This window comes from Dromaius novaehollandiae, chromosome 2, assembly GCF_036370855.1.
Source record: "Dromaius novaehollandiae isolate bDroNov1 chromosome 2, bDroNov1.hap1, whole genome shotgun sequence".
Lineage (NCBI taxonomy): Eukaryota > Metazoa > Chordata > Aves > Casuariiformes > Dromaiidae > Dromaius > Dromaius novaehollandiae.
Window position 1 is genome coordinate 134641150 of NC_088099.1, and position 20693 is coordinate 134661842.

The following is a 20693-nucleotide window of genomic DNA, read 5'->3' on the forward strand; positions in this document are numbered from 1 at the left end:
TTCTGTGAACTTGCCTTGACATTTTGCGGAAAGCCAAAGCAGAAAACAGATGCTCGTGAGAGCCTGTTTTGCAAGGAGAAGAGCTGTACCTCAGCTCGTTCTGAGCGCTAGCACTGCTCTGGGTATTGACTAGCCAACAACCATTTGCTACTGGCCTTCTGCAAAAATACAGATCCAATGGGAAAGCTCAGTGCAAACAAACACAAGATAAACAAAATCACAGCAGTAAATGCTTATATTCAGGATGACATAAGCTTGATTAATATTTGCTTACCCAGGGTTTACTGTGCCAAAATAATACTGAAATGCAAGATTTCCCTCAGCTTTTTTATAAAGTCAAATTTCAATCTCCAGCTTTTATTGCTTTGCACACAGTACAATTAGTTGTGCTTGTTGCTTTCATAAAAGCTATATCCAAGGGGAAAAACACCCTAAACAATCCCTAATTTGGTCCCTCAGAAGGAATTTGTCAACCATCTCACAAGATTAAATGGTGATTAAGTAGCTGCCTAGAATGAGAAGCAAGATGTTGCTCTACAGCTTCTGAAATATTCTGGGAAAGAGACTGAGACTTGTGTTATCCCTGTTATCCTGGAAGGAAGTCAACCCACTGCATGGTGTGCACTGACTAGAAATAAGACTCCACACTTCCCTTATTTTCCTATCTTCTTGCAAATGTGGAGTATGCATGTTTAATTGCTTTTACTCTCACCCTTTAAGGAGCCCTTAGGCCTTATTCCTTTTCCCTGACATGCTTTACTGCACAGCCTAGGCCAAAGCAAATCAAGAAGAAGAAACCACACTGGGGGGTTGCCTAAGCCTATTCTCACCAGAAGACTTACCTGAAGTATTTCCATCAATCTGTTTATCAGATCTGGGATTCAGTTAGGTCTTTCATTTGAAGTATCTGCTTCACTCAAAACTGAGTTTTGTTTGTTTATTTTTTCTTGTGGTTAGAAATTGTTTGCACTTTTCAGCCAAGCTTGGGGGGAGTTTTCTTCAGAAGCTTCTAGCCACATATATGTGCATACGTCTAAACCTGCTGTTTTTTTTTTTTTTTTTTTCCAGGAGGAAACTGATAACAGTTTTTGTGTTCAGCAAGAAATTGTGTGGGCTGAGGGTATGGGGCTTTCCTATTCCTTTTTATTCCCACAAAATATATTTTTCTCCATCTGTAATTTGCAGGTTGATGCATTGCAGCTGTATTGAGCTTGCTATTGTTCACTCCAATTTATGCTCAACTTGATGTATGTAGCTGGGCTCCTGGTATTCCCCTCTCATGACCCCCGCAGGACATTGTCAGGGGCATGGATTCAGTTGTTGAGCTAAGGCAATGAATGAGATTAGAACTAGGTTCACAAGGGAAATGTACGGTTTACCTAAAGACTAACCCACCCATACTAAGTGCAAGATGCAAAATGTCCTTTGCTTCATGAAACCAAGCTTCTTCACTTCCAAATTTTGGGGGTCTAGCTGACAAAAGCCAGACATTAAAAGAGAAGAAAAGTTGCTCAAGCCAGCTGTATGTATGGAATCATGGTGTCCTGGGGAGCCTCAGAGCTCTCTGCAAGAAAAGCTTTTTTATTCATTATCTAATTAGCATTGATGTTTCATCAGCTCCATGATACACATTAGGAAGTTTTAACTTATTATTGAAAGTGCATTAAATGCTATGATTTAATAATTACTGATTGCATTACATGAGAGGTTATTTATGATTTCAGACACAAGGTAATACAGACAGAATTACATACTTACCCAGAAAAGGAATTCTGCTAACACTTAAATACTCAAATATTTTTTTTATGATTGTCAGTGTTCTATCTATTTACTGGCAATTAGGTTTTTAACTGCTAAACATTAGCTAACTGTTTTCACATTATGGACTCTCTCTGCAGGAAGGCAAAGGTTTCACATACAAGAGAACAGAAAACCTAAACACAAGATATAACGATAACACATTTCATTTAAAGTAATCTCAGACTCTGTTTCTTTAATCCCTCATGCATTCACTCTACCTATGCAGATTGTTCCTGTCTTTAAATAAGCAAAACATTAATCTGAGAAGGAAATAATACGGGAAGAAGAAGGTACATTTCAAAGCTCATGAGATTTGTAAGATTTACATACACTCTATAATCAGACATCAAGTACCTAAATGCCAAATAAATGAGCTTTCTACATCATTTTGGCTGTGTTATCTATTTTTCATCTGGACAGACTTCACAAATAAAATCCTTGTGGCTTTGGTGTCTGTGCTGAATCCAGGAACACACAGATGCTGTACTGAAGCCAGTTATAGTTTTGACTTTCTCCAGGACTACCAAAACTAACTCCTGTGAGGTCACCAGACACAAGTAAGAAATACTGACTAGATAGTATTTAACTGAGTGTAACTGATGATGAAACTTCCTCAGGCATGTGTGCTGCTTCTCTCAGGAACCCTTACTCCCTCTTGAGTGAGAAGCATCCAGGGCAGCTGGGATGGGAGCTGCCGGTTTGCTGCTGTGATTTCTGCACCCTGGGATGGGTGGTGTTGGTGCCTGGGGGCTTGGTGAGCAGAAACTTCTGGCAGGCAGGGTGCTGAAAGACAGGTCAGAGGAGAGAAACTGAGGGGCTCCAGGGATGCTCCGTTAAGCAGTTATTTCTGCAGGTTTAATGGGACAAAGGGCTCCAATGTTTCCAGGCAGGTTGAATGAAATAGCCTGGTTTTTTTTTCTTTCAGTTTCTTTTGTGAAATTCCCTTTAGGCAGGATATCTTGAGTTGCTTTTCTCTTTCTTTAATGTGAAAAGATTTGGGGCGTAGAGAAAAGAGAAAACAAAAGTGGAAGAAATGGACCCAACCTGCAAGAATTTACTAGGGAAGGACCACTTTATTTTCATATCTTTTTTACTTAGTATGATGTCCCTCCAAGCAGATTTTTTTGTTGTTGTTGTTCTAGTTTAGAGCTTCTGTACTAAAATCTTACCTGTGGAAACTGAGAATCTTTTGGCTGATCACTTTAAAGAAGAGGTGGTGTAGTTCTAGCTCAAAGCTCTGGCTGATGCAGGATGTCTCATAACGAGTTTAAATACTTCTTGCATGATTATATGAACAAAAGACACAGAGGAAGTAGCGAGGTAAAATTTTCCTTAGGAACATGGTACAATGTGAGTAGAATTCATTTCAATTAACATCAGGTACTTAAGAGCTAGCTGTGTCCTCTGGGTTCATTTACTGTATAGTCAATGAACAAGTTGCTGGAGAGAAACCACTCACTTTTATCAGTGGATAAATCCAGTCCACAGGTATCACTCTCTGCTTCCATGGACTACAGAAAGAACCTAATTATTAGTAATTATTATTACCGATTATTGATAATTATTATTACACAGCTAGGTGACTAAAGGTAGATGAGATGAATCCCAGACAAGCCACCTCAATTTGAAAAGTGCTTTGGATTTGATGCAACTCTCCAGAATGTAAGCTTGCACTTACAAGGTGCCTTGAAATCAGGCTGCAGTGTGGTGAATGCAGGCATGTTACCTGATTTTTCAAACTATACAAACATGCTTCCTGGATAACTAAGCGCAAGATGTTTGCCTGTTAGTGTATCCTAACTGCCTCTGTAATAGGTGAAGCTCTCAGCCCTATCTTTTGCCGTCCACAAAATGCTTGGCTTTAGGATAGAGCAAATAAGTGCCATTTGTCTTTGAAACAGTTTTCCATTCCTCCAGAGCAGCAATGGCCCTTGGAATCAGTGCTAGGCAATTTGGGAGGTGTGTGAAAGGGAACAAAGAAAAACACTTCTCAGCTTCAATCAGCCACACTGCTTTCAAGCAGCTCAAATCAACAACTTTCAGCCCAGCTCTTCCCATCTCACTCTTACAGTATCTACTCAGATACCACCAGGATCTTCAGCTCGTTCCTTTTCCCATCCTGCTGCTCCCCGACTGTAATTTTCACCTGCCCCTTCTTAGCGGCAGTGCTAACAAACCCCTCATGCTGGCACAGGAGACCTCCTTCCAATACTCCACTCCTTGACTATGTTGAAATTACAAAAATTAGAAACTTGGGTGAGTCACAGGTAAAGAATGTCAACAGTCTGGGGTTTCAAAATTGAAAATATTTTGACAAGACAGTCCTACATTTCAAAAGTGTATTAAACACAAATGACTTTCCATAACATAACATCACTGATAGTCTTGCCTGAGTTGGTCTTCTCTACCTGAGAAACATCAGCATCACTTAATATGAACGATAAAGTTACATGACATTAAAATCACAGTTTCCAAACTCAAATTCTGTTCTGATTGAAGATGGTATAAATCTGAATTTCATTGCTATAATTATTCTGTGTTCAAGTCAGTGTAAGAGGGAATAAAATCTTTTCCAGCAAGCACTGCTAGTCCTTATTTTAACAACACATTTTAATTTTATGGAGAATTTTAACTAATGCAATTTAAAGAAGAGGATGGAAACAGAATGTGGAACCAAGTCTCTTTCAATGAGTGCATATATAATATCTCCCTGTGAAGGAGCTTGCAAACAGTGTAATTGCTCATCCAGAACAGGCTTATATTTTTAATTTTAGCTAATGTTGATTTAAATAACAGTTTAGTAACTGTGAAAGAAATTTAACACTTGATTAATTTTATTGTGATTAATTATTCCAATATTTATTAAGCTTGTTGTGTTAGATTCACTCATATTTTGTTTTCTACTGCTTTAATTTCATTAGTCCCAAAGAAATTACTCCTGATTTTTGTGAGGCCCTACGTAATCTAAAAAATCTTTAATTGCGCATAATACAGCTGTTGTTCACACCTCCTTTTATTTATTCTGAAAACAGGAAAAAGTTAGGAACTCCACTGAGCTTAACAGCATGAAAAGCATGATTTAAACACTTCAAATACAAGTCTAAATAGGTGACTTTAACATGACTCATTTTGCTCTTTGCTGGGTAAACTGTTGAACAGGCAATCCAAAAGAAGCCATTAGGACAAATCAGTTCAAAAGAGGTTTATGGGAGGCTGGGTTAAAGCCTTGAACTTCAATCCTGGAATCTAACTCCACTAGAGTCTTAAAAAAAAAAAAAAAAAAAGTAGATCGTAAACATTTGAAAACAAGAACTGAGTGTAATGAGTGTATTGAGATGTGCCTGATTCTGTAGCCTGTATTTACAGCTCTGAAACATACCAGCCCTATGTTAAGGATCTCTTTCACCTATCAAAGACCGTGTGTGGGCTGAGTCTCTACAAGAAAGACTTGTTTTCTCAGGAGTGAGTAAGTCTCTCCAAAACATCCAGATGGCAATGTTAGCAAAGCAACGTTCTAGAGTGATTCTAAATTTGCAAGGTCCCCAGGGCAAAAGATATGCAGAGAGACATCTGTGTTTCAATGATAGTTTACCAATAATTAAAATTATCAGCAGTAATGATACAGGAAAAAGAATACTCCCTAGTGGATATAGCTTATCACATCTCTCATAGCTACTACATTGCCATCCAGTCTTCATTAAATGAATACTCTAGATGTATCCAGAACATCCCTATTACATCTGACAAATTAGTGATGTCCTTTAAGGGCTCAGGAAACTAAGCATGATCGGTCACATGGAAAATGCAAAAAGCTCAGTTATGATCACAAAGCTCCTGTAACTGATTATAACCCCGTGAAACTTGTGAGAGACAGAAACAGACTCAGCTAGAGCAAAGGCTAGAACAGAAATTGACACTTTCTCACACAGCCAGAAATATCCAGCTGCACCTGCACTTGCTCAGAAGCGCATACAACATAATTTCTAAGCTCATGCTGTCTCTATTAGCAGTTTAGAGCTCTATGATTTTTCAGTGTATTGGTTAACAATCACATGACATTCTGGATTTGTAATGCCTGAAAGGCTTTTCTGCCATGTTATTTTTTAATATATTTTTTCTCCAGTTTAGAGCATATAAATTAAGACTGAAATTATGCATTAGCATGGAATAGGCTAGGAACAAAATAAGTGAGTCACAGAAGTGGCTAGCTCTTTGCAGCATTGGTTCTGCTTAAGCAGGCTCACTGAATCAACTCATGTAACCTGGCCAAACACAGTAGTAATGGTGAAGTGACAACAACTGTTTGGAAGATTTCAGTGAATCCATGACAACCAGTCAGAAGAAGGTGGTTTGCACCTCTCACTATTGCTAGAAAGATAAACTGTTCAAAATCTGACCAGCTGTTAACATATATTATTTAAAAGATTTATTTCCACAGTTAGAGATTCCTGTAGTTAGAAGCTATACCATAGAATGCTCTAAGAGCTGCAAAGTGTCTGTTTGTACATGCTAACAGGTATGGCTGTAAAAAAGGGAAGACTTCTGCTTCCATCAGCAGAGTTTCTCTATGCAAGAAGCCATTCTCTAGTAGCCCCTCTGGCAGAATACAGTTCCTTAGTGCCAGGAGAACAGGAAAGGAGTCCCTGCATAGACTTAGTCTGCCTTCAAATGTGAATTTTCTGTGTTGCAAGGTGAGCAATCACTAACACAGGAGCACTCCAGTGTATAAACTATTTTGTTTTACTTCTCTAACAGGTAGTGTTCAAAAATGCTGAACGTCTCTAGATATTTGAAGTATTTGTTCAGCCCATTCTTGGATGTAATATTATCTTTTATCCAGAACAGCACACTCTCTCCTTTGCACAACATCACCTGTTCAAAGTAAATTTAATGCCACTGATAGTATTAATAGTTTATAAAATAATTAGCACAACATTACTTTTCTTTAGGTTTATTCGTTGGTCGGACCTCAAGGTATTCAGCTTAGATTTATTTCTATTATTCAATTTCTCTAGCAATTCCATTTCCCATCAATTAGATTACAGAATTAGCAAACAAGGATTAGTAATGTTGTGGGAGGAAAGAAGTATATTTATTGAACTATGGTAACAGTAAACATTCAGTTCACCTCTTCAGTCATTTTAGCATTTGTCTTTACAGACGTCCCATTAATTTACAGCCAGGGATTCTTTTATTTTTGTTAATCTTTCTGCCACTTGTGAAAGGTTTTAGTATTCACCACAGATTATTAATGTACCTGTCTTTTTCCTGTTTTCAATCTACCTCAGCTATCAGATGCTTTGGAAGATATTTCCCCTAACAAATTCCATTGGTATTGACTGTTTACCACATCAAATGTTCAGTGTGCACTGTCAGTTTTAATCAAGTGTTTGCTTGAACAGGATCCATTATTGTCATTGTATTGCAAAGAGCTAGATTAGTAAGGTTTTTCACTTTGCAGATTATTGAATCTTTTTGATGAACTGGGCTGTCTGTAGTCTAACAATCATGAGCGTTTCGTTATTAAGAGTCCTGGAGAATTCTGAGTGGTACAAGACAAAGAGGTTTCAGTCAGCACTCTGGACTCTGATTTGTTTCAGCATCTGTTGCCTGCCCTGTGGAGCAAGTCTGAATGCACAATGAATGAAAGCATCGAAGTATTGATTACTGTCTGTGTAATATATATATGTACATGTATATATGTGTGTGTGTGTGTATGTATGTATGTATGTATGTATACATCCCTGAAACACCAGTTAAACTGTTTTTGGCTTAAACAATGTAGTCTGACAAATTTATGTGTGGGTATGGTTCATAACATTTGCTTTGAATTCTCTTTCTGGACAAATTAATTTCTGTTGAGCTTCATCATCAAGATGTTGAAGTGCTTGTTAAGATTGCATGTAGCCCTCTGATAACTGTGTTGATGGATGATACCTTTCTACCGTGGGAAGAGATCTAATGCCTACGGCTGATTCTTTGATATATATGAAGTTCTGTTCATATGTTAGTATCTTAGCAACAGCAGACAGTCTTATTCAAGTTCACTGGTTTCTCCCTGGGAAATGAATATGATGATGTCATCCCAGTCTAATCCTCTATTCCATTGCATTTAGAGGTATAGAAGATCAATTTATTTAGTGCTGTGCACTACAAAGCAGCAGCTCTTGGAGCAATTAGCCCAGGAAGAGCCTAAGTAGTGTTGCTCTGATAGGGAAATCAGCCATTAGATGGAAAATTTAGTGTCAATAAGATACAGCTCTTCAGGGGACTGTTTGATAAGTTTGCAGCTTAGGAGCTTTAATGTTATAAAATTGGGGATCAACAATAACAAGGTAACTTGCAATTTGATTATATACAGGCCAGTCTTTATAAATGCATAGGCAAAAAATGAAAAGGTCATGTAAATCATATATTGCCTAGACTATAGTGGAAGAAAAATAAGCTCTGTGGGAGATTGTACCTATACAGCAGTAGAACTGCAGCCATATTTGGTACGGTATTAGTTCAGTTGTTTGGGAGAGAGAATTCAAGTATGTATCCTAGTATTTTGTGATTGAACAAAGGTTATAAACCAAACATAAGGCTCCATTTCCTTCTGACACTGCCGGCTCTTCATTTGAAGCATCTCTCTTATTAGTGGGGAGGCACTGCTGTAATGTTAAATGAAAGAATAATGTAATCTATTTTAGCTGCTTCTTTCTAGATGTCAATCTAAATGTTTAGCATTCAAAAAAAAGAGTGAGTTGAGTGCTATAGCTAGATGAACTTGATTTTATGGTCCGACTTTAAAAACAAGTTTCCTCCTACCCCTTGGCCTTAATATGCAAAAGTTCAAAGTTACACAGCAAGATATGTGCCCTCAGAGCCCTGTTCTGAAGCCCCTGCTCATGGGGGCAGTCCTGAGGAAGAAAGCAGACCAGTGTCTGTAAGCAGCACTGGTCTTTTGATTAACAAAGAACAGGTACTCCTTCCAGGCTGTTAGGTTCTTGGTCAAATAAAAATATACCATACTCTGTGCTTTTAATACCTGAAAGGCACCATTGGTCTGTCTCCATCTCCTGTTGTTCAGATTTTCAAGGTACATCTAGAGTGCTGGAGCTGTGCATTAGTCTGCATTCAGTTTCAAACACCCCCTAATGTTTCTGTGTGAATTTCAACAATGCTAAGTGTCTGTGATGTTAATGTAAGAATCTTGATAGTTACAACCTACAGAGTGTGTGCTAACCAACTACAGCAAACTTACATGGGAACCTGATTAGCATCAGTCACATAAAAACTACTCTTCTTCACAGGTTTTCTGTTTCCTAATAACAATCTCGTGTTAGTCTAAATAATATATTTAAGATTAAGGATAAACAAAAGGGAATTTTTTAAAGAGAAATAAGAAAATCTTTATACTTTTTGTTTATAACTTTAGTGCTCTTCAGTGTCAAAATACATATATCAGTCAACATATATTCTTTACTTGACCAGAAAAATTGGTTTGAGACTAAAATTTAGTCTATCTAAAAAATATATTCTTACTCTTACTGCTCTCAAGAATATAATAAAAATTCACACTTTTATTCCAGAATATTCTGTGAGGATCATAATCACATAGACAAATAAATTCCTGATTGCAATATTCAAACAACATATAGTTGTTTTGGAACAATTTTTCAAAGAATATCTAAAGATATTCTAAAGACATCTAAAAGATATTGACTATATATACATAAATATATACATATTTTTGGTCATTAGATAGTCATATATCTAGTCTACATCTAATCCATAGATTATATTTGATATAGATATTTGACTGATGTGATCCCTGCATATATTTCTATTCTGCTTAATGGAAAATTTTATTTGAATACATAAATACGCTTTTTCATGAGTATTAAAACAGTCTTATATCTAACAGCACATTTTTTGTTTCTGTGGGGATTGAGAGCCTGTGTGTGCAGTGTATCCTCATTCTTATTCCGTATTTCCAGAATGATCTTAATGGAACAATGTGTTCATGTTCAAGAAACAACAGAGGAAGGCAGCCTACGACTTCACTCTTTCTGAGCCAAAAGCATTTTTGTACAAAGGATAGGGAAATGTGAACATCTTTATTTACTCTTTTTTTATCATTGTTGGGAAGCTATTGTTATACTGCACAGTTTCTTTAGAAATGGCATGCATTTGGGGAGTACGACACTTTCTACATAATACTAACAGAAAGCCAAAGGACAGTATTCTTAACAGAGTTCCACAATTAGATATTCGTTATAATAATAATAATATTAGTAAAACCCCAAAGGACAGGGTTATTAACTGAGTGGATGTTACTTCTGAATGTTTCAGCAAAAAGTTTTTCAGAACCTCTAATGAGAGGCAGAACTGCAGATCCCGTTACTTTATACTCTGCAGCTAACTTCCTTTTTTCTTCCCACTGTTCCCTTTTGTCTAACTGGTCTTAAAGCTAGAAAAGTTTTAAAAAACCAAAACAACAATTATTCTTTCAGCTATGTCTTCCTGGATAAAGTCTTTAAATCTCACATGTAATCTCCTAACTTTCCTATTTCAAGTCGTAAGACTTTAGAATAAAAAAAAAAAATACTTTGGAAATTATGTATTCTAATCAAGATTATACTAGGAAAATAGAGATAAACATAAATATTTCACATAGTCAAGTCCAAAACTAGTAGTTATTAATATTTTCAATAACAAGGTAAACTAGTAAGGACTTGATCAGGGGATTTCGAAGATAAGAAACAAGATGCTGGTATGGCTGAAGGGTAAAACCAAAAGCAACTACCTACCATGGTTTTCAAGAAAAGAATTAGAATGTGATTAAGCTGGTGATCATTTAATCTCATGTCTTCATTTGTAAATACGCCCTTGCAACTCTTTATAATGTGTATGAAATTCACTGTGGAATTTACAGAGGGGTAGAATGGAAACTTTAACTAGAGCTTCTTTAACCATTAACTGGATCTCTGTCACACTGATTGTCTTCAACTCCCATATAAAAACTGATGGGCAATGATAGAGCTCCACATGCTGCATGATCAGGCTTTGTTCAGGGAGCAGGGACAGGTATTTCCAATATGGCATTGCAAATAGAGTCCATTTTATGACAGTCATATGCTACCACCTAAAAGCTCCAGTAGCTGTCCATGGAGAGACAGTGAAATCCAAACACAGGCCTATGCTATGGCTATGGATACTGAGCTACTAGACAGCTATACCTACTGCAGCTGTTCCAGTTCATAAATGCTGTAAATCCTGTGGGCCACTAACACTGGAAATCCTAGTTACTGTGAAAAAAAGATCTGGGACCATTCCACAAGGAGAAGTACTCCAAACCACATAAAACCAAAACAGAGGACTTTTCTAGTGCAAGGACAGTGTGTCCAGGTAGCCTCTGTGCAATTCTTCTGAAGGCTGTAATTTATGTTTAACTAGTAATTGAGCAAGTCAAAACAGAGAAAGGAAAATCTCTGCTATCTTCCTCACGTCAAGGAAATCTTCATGATGAGCAAAGAGACCAGCTAGCAGCCATAACACCTGCTACCCTCAGCAAGTTAAGAATGAAACATTGGTACTTCCCCTTTGAAAAGTATGTAGCACAAGCTTCTGGCTGCAAATGAATCTTCATTTGTGTTTTTCATGGCATAAAACAGCATGTTAAGTACTTATTGGGAGCTGGACCTCCTTCCCATCTCAGCAGTCATAAGAGAGTAAACTGGAGTCGGCACAGTCAACACACCAGCTTCTCTCTTTTTGAAGACACTGTCTGAGAAAGCTACTCATCATTTAGGACACAGGTTATTCTAAGGCTACTTCTCAGATGTCCCTGAAGTTCTTAAAGCTTCTGAATGTGGACTTATGTTTGCTGCACCACATGATTCAAGCTGGTGGCCTCTACACTGCCTCAATCCTCCTTCTGCCTGAGATTAAATATGTGGTGGGCCAGTTGTTTGTCCCAAACTCAACCCCATCTAACTAACAGGGAGGCAGTATGAAGACCTGGAGAGTGTGAACTCAAATGCACAGTTGATGTTTGTGCTAACCTGATACACCTAATTTGAGGATGATGCCAGATCATCAGAGAAGTAGAATTGTCAATATTTAGAATAATACTTCTGTATAATGGTAGAGTGGTTGACTTACTCATAGAAAATATGATCAAATTAATAGCACCTGTTGTACACAAACTAAACATCATTGGATCCATTTAACATTATAGTTATGATTAAGTCATTGTTGCTTACATGTAAGTGAAAAGAATGTAATTTGTTCTTATAGTTGGCAAACTATTACCTCTAGAAATACCACTTCCCTCCAGATAATCTCACAAATACTTGTTTCATTAATTTCCCACAGAGCACAGGAATGGAGATTAAATAATATTGATTCATCCCTTTTTCCAATGGGCAATCAATTCCTAAGAACAAGATCTTCTCATATAAAATTTTGTTCCCAATTGCCCTGATCCTACTTTCTAGTTGGCAGCATAGCAACAGCAGCAGAAGAATAAAGACAGAAGGCATGAGATTTTCGAAGGAGCCAAAGGAAATATAGCACGTAGTTTCCATGGAATCTCAGTGCCAGCTGGTTATCTATTGTCCGAGGCACACAAAAATTCAGGGTGAGCACAGGCAGGCCTACAGCAGCCAAAGGAAGCAATTCTGCATTGGCTAATTTAATATTCTTACACTTAATGACCTTCTCATTAAAGCCAAGACTATAAAGTTTACTACTCAGTAAAGAACAGTTTACAGAATTAAAAAAAACCCCTTCAAGTAGTAGATATCATACTGTTATCCTTGTTTACATTCTCATGCAATGTCATTAAATTTGGAACTAGTAGAAACTCTGTATTGTCAATTACTTCAAAAATGATTTAAAGTTTAAATAATGTATACAGGGTGGACACTTGTCCCCAGCCTTTGACTAAGAAAATATATAAAACTAAATGTCTTCTAGTTAATATTTTCTAGCTAATATTATTCTCTAGTGTTCACTGCTAGACTATTAATACCACGGATTGGATGATGTACGGTGACTGAGACCAGGGAAATCAAGTAACTATCAGTAACACCTGGGTTCCATAAAAAGAGCCCAAAAAGGCCTCAATTTCAGCTTCCTCTAAACCTCAGAAATGGACTGTGTTGACCAATTAACGTTGTAGATTAGAGAATAATTTTGAAACAACGTCAGTAAAATCTTAAACTTCTCAACAATCAAAGGTAAGTGTTATCCACAACCAAAGGTAAAGATGGTCATCTTATTTTAAAATTCATTATACAAATAAAGCCATCATCTCAAAATATCAGAACAAACTTCAATGATGTTGGTATTGTTAAACAAATTTAAAACAGAAAAAATATGCATGGGACCTCAAAGGATTGCTTTTTGACACAAACTGCAGAGCTGCTTAAGAGAATAATGGAGCTTGTTCAAGCTCCTGAAGTTTCAGAGCAGCTTTCTTTAAATTCTGATACATTTTTACTGCATAAAAAGTTCCTGGACAAAGTTTAGTGGGAGTTTTGGCACAGAATCCTATTCCCTTCCTTGCAGAGAAGTCTCCACCATGAGGAGGCACTCACCACCTGGATGTTTCTGATCAAACATAAAGCGTGAAACCAGATGTATCCTCAAACCAGATGTTAAATTTGAAGGCAGAATCCAGGAGTTCTGAACTAGCCTAGATTTCAAGACTGTCTTCTTCAAATGGAAAAACTGTTGGAAGACCTAGCTTTCGTACACCCCTTTGAGGTGACCATCCTCAGATGTTCAAAGCAGAGCACACGTGCTCTTATTAAGGGTATTAGTACCCTATTTCTTAGCTGTTTTGAAGCCAGGATAGGAAGCTCTGGCGGTAGTTTCACAACACAGAACTTCGGAGACAACAGTTGGAGCCTTAGGGGTTTAAAGTGTTCCTGACCCTCAGTCCCAGACCATGGCATGACATCCTATTTCTCAGCAACTTTAATCAGGCAAAAACCCATTTTGCCACCCAAAAGACCAGTATAACACTCAATCTCCATGCCATGCCCAATGTTTTCTGGTATTTTTGCCAGGTTATTTTTCAGATGAATGGGTTCCCTTGCACAGCTCCTGACATGGCTTCACATACACAAGTCAGCATGGAGGTAGTGGGAACAAGCAACTGGGGACAGCACATGAGGCTGGAGAGCAGGCAGCTTTGGACTTGCATCAAATTAAAGAGCTTGGGTAAGCAGTGTCACACAGTGACATAAAATTGCTTTAAATCTGGATCAGTTCACTGTCCTAGCCCACAGGGGAGCTCCATGAACACCTATGCTGGTACAACTGGGGGAAGAAGAGAAGTGTGGGGTGAGAAATGAGCAGTCATGGGCAGGAAGTGAGGGCAGAAACCCCTTCAGCTGTTATTGTCACTGAAGTACTGAGCAACTGATAATGTTCAGTGTCACTTCTGAAACGTCCTGAAATGCTGGAAGCAGAGAACATGCTATCTTGTTTTGGGTGGATTAGGAAATCTGTGAATAAACTTGATGGCTGTGAGGGGGTGCCTCTGTAAACCAACTCAATAATAAAATGAAGTTCTGCCTAGCTAAGGGGATTTTAGCACCACAACCCTTTCTTGGAAGAATCCATGAGAATCTATCAACACTTAAACCTCTCAGGTGACACAAAAATATAATAGAGTTCTAAAAGAGTCTCTTTATAAAGCTGTGAAATGTAATATTTCATTGCCCTGCACTTCATATAGTCATTTACTCCTTTGCAAATTGAATGGGTATTTCATATTAATGGATACTTCCAATTCATACGTAAATGCTGTTCTAAATTGATAGCATTTATACTCACTTAACAGACTTGAAAATTTTGCATTTAAGACCAGAAATGACTTTCAGGTCACTTAACTTTTTTATCCTGGACCCTTAAATTTTATTCCATACTAACTAACTTATTTGATCAAAGTGTAGCTTGTGCTTGGTCTCTGCCACAAGCTCCCTTAACATTCCTGTGGTTCAGTGTGTTTCCCAAAGTTTTATCATGCCACAGCAGCTTCCTTACTGTCACCAGAAAATATCTTTTGGGTTTTTTTTTGATTTTTGCAACGTGCTCTCTTGAACTGTTCTGTACAGCTTCAATGCATTTAGTCTGTGCTGGAATGCTGGGCATGCCAGTACACTGTGGTTTAGCTTCTCCACAGCCTTGGAGTTAAGTTACCAGTGAAATCACATTTAACTCTCAAACTGTTTACAATCCAAACAAAAGGATTTCTTTATACAGCATCCAAAACTGACAAAGTTACAAGCACTTAAGCTTTTTACACCAAGATCAAATATAAAGTCTCCCTCCTATTTCCTGTGGTTGCAGTTTTCTGCATACCATAATAGCTTAGACTGCATCTGCAGAGCCTCTTCCTTATGTCTCACGCAAGCTTTTACACATAAGCCCTTTCTTCTAATCCTCCAGGGGTTCCCATGCAGATTCAATCTTTCCTCTTTTAAGCTTCTTTATTTCTGACTTATTCAGAAGGTATTTCTACACTTGACTTCTTAAAGACTTTTTTATTTCCTTGGAGATATAAGTGTCTTTTTAGCAGACTAGCTGTTATCTTCTGTACCCAAGTGACCTATCAACAAATTTGTGACTCAATAAGACAGTAAAATTCTACCCTTTCCCATTATCCTAAACTAGGTTTGACTATATACCCTATATACCCTAAAGATGACATAGGGTCTTGAAGCAGCACACCAAAATCATTGCAGCCAGGAAAGGCAAACTACTGATCTAATTAACAGCATTCTGTCCCTTAAAAAATGTTTCAAACATTTTGACAAACTAACTTTGTATCAGATCAAGTAGTAGCTGCCTATTTCAGAATTCCCCAGACCACCCACAGGTTCTTTCGGGACCCTCCTCATTCCTTTCCCACTCCTTGAGTCTTGAGATCCTGGCACCTGGACGGTGCTGCTCTCCTGTAAATGCAGGCTTGGACTATGTTGTTTCTTCCTGGAGCCTTACCACAGCCAGCTTGCTCTCTGTCACACTTTGCATGCCACTCTGCATCAGCCTTTTGCCTTGGATGCCCTCCCTGGGACTGGGTTCTTCTGCTTTCCCTCAGGCCCTTTCCTGAACCACAGGTACCACATTTCATACTCCAGCATTGCCATCACAGCAGAACCCAACCCCAGCACCTAGAGCAGAGCCAGACTTGCCATAAGCAGCATTCCACTGGATGTAGCTCAGTGCAGTGAGACTCAAATGGGAGCCAGCAGGCAGGATGGCAAAGCAATCTCTCCTGGCAATCGCACAGTGAGGCGCTTTGCTACACCTCTGCTCACTGAATGTTTCAGGACCACTGCTAAGGGAACCTGGAGCAATGCAGGAGGCAGTCTCTGACTATGAATGTCAATGACAGCTCCAGTTTTGGTAGCGTGCCCTCCAGCAACCTCCCGAAGCTGGATCACATCCTGGAGAGGAACGGAGATGTAATTCTTACGTTCAGTGCAGATTATGGTCCTTTCCCATATTTGAATCAATTTCTTCTCCACTAAGGAAAGGGAAGAATCCACAGACAAAGAGCACACTGCTACAGAGAGGAAACCTTTGAGAACAGCTGAGCTACTGGTATCCAGGAACTCCAGTTCCTATATAGCCTCAAGACATATCCAGGATCAAGACTGTCATTGGTCCAGCTAAGACATTTACTCCATGGGACCTTGTCCAGTATAGCTGTTTTCCCTTGTGTTCTGGGAATATAGCCAGGTCTTGGGCATTTAATTAACAGAGCAATCTAACATTAACTGGGATGCTCTGTCTCTGCCTCACCTCCAGCAGTGCCCAGGCCTGTTGTCTTCACCACGCTCCAGACCCATCCCAGCAGCTGGTTCCACACTTTTAATACCTGTGCCATTTAACCTGCACTACACATACTTTGACATAGGTCTTACTGGCTGCTATTTTGTTGCCAGCTGTGAAAAACTGAGCTCCAGTGGCCACAGACAGAGATAAAGGAATAGTCTGTCTATTCCACAAAAGATCATATTGAAAAAAATTGAGCAAGGTTTCACCCAACCCATCTCCCTCAGTCTCTACAGCTGCACATCTGACCTCACCCTAACATATTATGAACTATGAAACTGCACTGCACTGTTACTGTTATAACATCCTTGGGATGCTTCCTAGGGTAGTAGACTTTTCTGCTGAGCCTCTGTGGGTAACTTCTTCTGCCTAGGCAGCCCAGTTTCCCAATATACTGTGAGCTTCAGCAGCTTCAGGACATGCACACACAGTCTGGTCTTGGGTGTGCAAAGAGGCATTCATTGTCCTAAACAGACCCCAACACTGGTGCCTTATCATGCAATATTGGGTGTGTCTGCAAAGGCATGTCCTGCTTTCATCGCATCCCTTCACACCTATCTATCCATCACGGGTCCCTCCCATCCCCAGTAGCAAGTGTGTCCAACTGACAACCTACTCCAGGGCCCCTGATGCCCAGAACCCGCAAAGATTCAGCAGCAGCCTGCTCCTCTGTGGGCAGGGTGCCCTACTTTATGCAGTAGGTTTGAGCAGTAGCCCACAAGGCCAGGGATCACATAAAAATTACCTGTGTCACTAGTTTCCCACACACACACTGTACCAATCAAAAACTCTATGCAAGTGAAAGTTACACAAAACTACAAAAGATTTTACATGAAATAGTAACTACAGGTTTCCCTCACAGACTACCTTCCCAGTTCTCACAGGCAAGTGAAGTAGCTGCAGCTGGTGCCAGCACTTGCATAGCAGGTGTCCCTTGGTATTTTTGTCGTGTCTGACAGCCATTTGCTCTTTCTTGGCCTCTCAGAAGTTGAGAACGGGAGCCAGACTGTAATATCTGCCTTACCTCTATGTCATGTACAGCCTCTGTTGGATGAATTAAACAGAAAGCAGCATACTTCACTCCCAGCACATTGCATTCCATGTAAGAAATTCTGTCAAGGCCTTCTACAATGACTGTTTATGTGGGAGGCTAAAGGAGCACATTACTTTCAGCACGTTGTTTCAGTCATCAAGGTCAGGGCCGCCTTCAAAAGAAGTTGACTCCTAACATGGCAACTGACACAGTTCCCATATGAATGTATACATCTTTGGATTTGTATCCTCAGCTTCCATCCAGGCTGGAACACTTTTATTGCTTAGTTAAGGAATACTTTAGTATTAGAGATGGATGTAGTATTTCTGCAAAAAACACAAATATGTTTGTTGAAAAAGGTGGTTTGATTCAAGCAATTTTTTTTCAAGTTTGTCAAATTATTTGCCCCAGAGTTGAAGTGAAAGAGTCAAAAAGAATTATTTTCAAAAGGAACATTTCCTTTAGAATTTTACCTCTCTTCCCCCCCATGTAAATGGTAAGTGTCCTGTTGCTAGAAATGAATCAAACTAATTTTTTCAAGTTTATTTTGAGCTTCTACCTGAATCATAGTCTCTGGAAACCCAGGTTACAAATTAAACCTAGTAACAAAACCCTACCCAAACTCCCTTAATCCTGCCTGCTAGGAGCATAGTGCAAAGATCTCCATGCTGTTCTGGAGCCCAGTGGAAGTTAACAGCACCCTGGAAAAACATGAGGAATCCAATCTAGGGATCTTGGGTAAATAGTACAGGAGGTGTCACACCAAAACTCTTTGAAAATAACGTCTGTAATTGTAGAATAAGTTTGTTATGGAGAAAAAGGATGCCAGCATATTGTCTACTTGTTATGTGATTTTATCCACTATTTGCATTCTGAAAAATGTCAACATTTGTATTCTGAAACCTGGCAGAAATAGTACCTAAACTAACACTGAAATAAAGAGCTCTCTGTGCATCGTCATCCTCACAGTTTACACTACTGTCTGTATTTACCGTCCTTGAAAGGCAAGCATAGAAATTTTAGTAGCAAGTAATAAATCCATCATTTTTCAATGCCTCTAGAAAGTCTCCGCAAACTTCAATAGGTTAAAATGCACAGCATTTTACTTTCTATTAACAAAGAAACCAGTTCAGAAAGCTGCAATTTAAAATAGCAGAAGGTTCTCCTCCTTATCCTGGGATTCTTCCACTAGTAATTTAAAATTCCTGTTCACTGAACACACAGAAACTGTTACTGACAGCATCGTGCTGAACAGCTTTGATTACTTTGCCCAGAAATATTTAAAAGGGAACTAATTAGAAGCATGCCTGTTTTGTTAACTTCACACTCACTGCTCATTACAGGCACAAGTTTATTCTTTTCTAACACCAACCCTGTGTTGCTGCATAGTTTATTACCATTAATTATTAGTATAAGAAATGTTGAATCATGAAGCTGATGCTTAAGAAAATAAGCAGCATATCCTTTCAAGCCCATCTCCTGCCAGAGAAGCAACCAAACAGAAGAAAAAAAATGCATCTTAAAAAGAATAAAAAGCTGGAAAATGTGGACATTATAGTTGTCTGTACTGCCTTGCCTAATAGCATATAAAATTAAATCCTAGTATAGCTAAGAGTACAATCCAACTCTTTTGTATCCCATTTCAGATCCAATCCTTTCTCTTCCTACAATCCTTTGTTTCATTTGTAGTCCTTGCACATACACATACACTTAAGAGAGGGTGTGATCCTGCAGGACACAGTATGCAAACACGTAATTGAAGATTTAAATAAGATTCAAAGAGGGAGATAATAAGTCAATTTTAATTTGCAAGGGCAATCTTAATTTTGGTCTTTCCTAGTTTTCACATTCTTGATTGTCTAAGTTTAACATTATTTAAAAAGAAATAAAATACAAGATCCTGAGCAAATAGTTATACTACATGATCTCAAATAATTACTTTTACTCAGAGTCATCAGCGGAGTTTGTTTCTACAACCTACATATCAACAAACTAGAATATTGCTGCAATAAAAGAATACCTAATTAATTCAAACAATGTCACACTAATTTAGCTCTTCTGTTTCTGATTTAACTTACTCATAATTACTAGAGGTAATTAGAAAAGAGAACAGATGAAATCAGTGAATATTCCTGGTTTCCATCACAGATGTCTGTTCTGGGCATAAGCAGATAGTTTCACGCTTCCCGAAATTACCTGAGGTGCAAAGAACAGATATAAATTAGGACAGTGGGCCTGTAGTCCATAATCCGTCTGGGAAAATGGTTGGATTAACTTCATTTTACTGAATGGGAGGGGCTCATTGTTCAGAAGCTCGAGAAATGCTGCTGTAGGCCTAAAGTGCCCCTGGCTGAAGCTGTGACCCTGCAGGGTAGGCACACGGGGCCAAGACCCTCACGGTTCCCCATACTGCACGGAAAACCAGAGAAGAGAAGCTCAGCGCTGACGTTCACAGTCATTAACAGCAAATCTTCAAAAATTAAGTTTCAAATGGCCAGAATTGGATCAAATTTTTGAACAATATTCTACTGAGATTATATATATATATATATAAACCCTTTCTCCTTTCTAGCCTTACAAGCTATCTTTCTGAACAACTTCTGATTCCTGCTTCAAACTCTGCAGATCTTCCAGCTCTTGAAAACAGAAGCAGTTGCACTGACCACATTTCTTACTCTCCGCTCCCCCTGTCACTGCAAAAAGCTATGCTGCTTTTGCTGACATTTCCAGCGACTTGGTGGTGCGTGTTCTCACACATCTACCACTTAAAAAAAATAAAAAAAACAGAAAAGGTATATTGTTAGGCACATCCACTGCAAGAAACGGGAGGTCTGCCACGGGAGACCTCCACAGCCTCTTCCCAAACCGCGGGGAGACCACCGCGAGGGGGGCCCGAGGGGTCGTTGGAGGCTGCCACGGCCCCGCCGCGGTCTCGGCGCCCCCCGCCTCGCTGCAGGGCCGCTGTCCCAACGGCCGCCCGCTGGCCCCAAGCCCGGGCATGCTCAGTGCGAGCCGCAGC

At 39.0% G+C, this 20693-nt stretch overlaps 1 long non-coding RNA gene across 1 annotated transcript; it reads right to left on the reverse strand.

Annotated features, from left to right (window-relative positions):
• Nucleotides 1-12008: 12008 nt before the first annotated feature.
• On the reverse strand, nt 12009-20682 carry LOC112984484 (uncharacterized). Its single transcript, XR_003259509.2, has 2 exons — nt 19753-20682; nt 12009-18000 (listed from the first exon to the last, which is right to left on the reverse strand). It is a non-coding gene; the product is annotated as an uncharacterized LOC112984484 (long non-coding RNA).
• Between the last annotated feature and the right edge of the window lie 11 nt (nt 20683-20693).